The 2,106-nt window shown below is 41.5% G+C and overlaps 1 pseudogene; it reads right to left on the reverse strand.

Moving 5' to 3' along the window:
• Positions 1 to 203: 203 nt before the first annotated feature.
• LOC128114057 (60S ribosomal protein L21-like) lies at positions 204 to 632 on the reverse strand (annotated as a pseudogene).
• Positions 633 to 2,106: the final 1,474 nt, after the last annotated feature.

The following is a 2,106-nucleotide window of genomic DNA, read 5'->3' on the forward strand; positions in this document are numbered from 1 at the left end:
CATGCCCATCTGGCATCATGGAGTCAGATGAGGGCATTGGAGGTATGTAATACTCAGTTTCATAAGGACCCGTAGGGCTGTCTACACTTTAAGCTGCACCTTGACAAAGTCATGGTCCATAAAGACGATTCCATAGGAGTCAGGGTCTCTCTCTCTCTCTTTTTTTTTTTTAACAGTCCAGGTCTTTTATTTCTTTTTATACATTAGGCCATGAATTCGTATGGAATGGGCTCCAGCAGCTCAGGCTCCTTCCCGTTAGTCCTCACAAACTGTGTTTCTCTGGGTGGGGTGGGCTGGCGCTTCAGGTGCTCTTCTCCTTGGCTTCCTTTTTCTTCTGGTCGTTCTCCTTCACCCACTTCAGGAAGCTGTCTCAGCTCTTAGAGTGCTTGATGTGCTCAATCCGCATGTTGATTCTTTTGGCAAGGATCTTGCCCTTAACTTGCTTGTTTACAATGATGCCCACGACATGGAAACACTTATGAGGCATTCCTTTTTGAACAGTGCCCATTCCCTTGGTGTCTACAATATCACCTTTCTTGTAGATTCACATGTAAGCCAAAGGAACAGCTCCATGTTTCCTAAAAGGAGAACATATAGCGGGTCCCCCTCCTCTTTCCCTTTGTGTTCGTCATTTTGGTGAGTTACTGGAAGGTGGCTGCTGCGACCAAATGAGTCAGGGTCTCTTAATAGAATATCCAAAAGATCTAGGAAGCATCAGAAATCATCTGTCATGTGGACAATCAAGAAAATGACAGCATGAACAGTCAGAATAGTCAGTAGTGGAGAAGCACCAAGATGATTCCAGTGTTAGGACGCTAGCCACAGTGACCATCCTCCAAGTGCCCCTCTGACTCAGACTCTCTCTCTCTCTCTTTCTCTCTCTCTCTCTCTCTCTCTCTCTCTCTCTCTCTCTCTCTCTCTCTCTCTCTCTCTCTCTCACTCTCTCTCTCTCTCTTTCTCTCTCTCTCGCTCTCTCGCTCGCTCTCGCTCTCTCGCTTTCCTCTACCTCTTTCTCTCTCTTTAAAAAAACAACATTCTTGAATAAATTTAAAAATAGGAAAGCCCAGAAATCAAAAGTTTTAGCTCATGACTCAGTGGAAAGCATAGAATGGGGAAAGCACCATAGCCAAAACTCAAGAACTCATTGAATATGTTCAATCATAGAGGCGGTAATAGAGGATAGAGTCAATGAATGTCAAGACAGATGAAAACTAACTGGATCTGAAACAGAGTGAGAAATAGACTCATGGTGAAGTAAGCATCGTATCAGAGACCTGGGATGAAAAACAGCAAGTGCTGTTCTTCTGGGAGTTGTAGGAGAGAAGGGAATGGATGTGAATAGTATCCGAAAGAATCATGACTGGAGCTGGAGAGATGTTGTGGTGATTAAGAACACATACTGCTCTTGCAGGGACCTGAGTTTGTTTCCCAAAATACGGTGGTGAGTGGGGGCTCATCAGCACCTATAACTCAGGCTCCAGGGGAGGATCTGAGGCTTCCTTGCCTACATGCACTCACATGCACACACACACACACACACACACACACACACACACACACACACACACACACATGCATACACACATAAATACACATAATTCAAAATATAATAAATATTTTTAAAATGACAAAAAGTTTCCAAATTTGGCAAAATAAAACAAATTTTTTAATTACAAATTCAAGAAGCTAAGTAAATTTCCAACAGAACAGACACAAAGAAATCCATGCCAAGATACATCAAAATTAAACTTCTGAAAATTAAGGACAAAAAAAAAATCTTCAAGGGAGACAAGGAAAAAAAATAACACATTACTGATAAAGAAAATACCAACTTCACATCTAAAACCACAGAGGCCAGAAAAGAAGTGACACATTTCACAAATGCTGGAAGAAAAAACTTTAACTGCGAATTCTATATATGGTGAGAAATAGTCTTTAAAAATAAGAAATCAGGACATTCTCAGGGGAAAAACAAAGAATTGATTGTTACGAATGTACTGCTGGAGACTGGATAAGGGAAACTAAACAGAAAAGGAGGAGGCTTGAAGATTCAGGAGAAAATAACAGTGGAAAGAGTAGGAAGGTGAAGGTAATAGATGCTTCCAC

This window comes from Peromyscus californicus, unplaced genomic scaffold, assembly GCF_007827085.1.
Source record: "Peromyscus californicus insignis strain IS unplaced genomic scaffold, ASM782708v3 Scaffold_19__1_contigs__length_69161282, whole genome shotgun sequence".
NCBI lineage: Eukaryota > Metazoa > Chordata > Mammalia > Rodentia > Cricetidae > Peromyscus > Peromyscus californicus.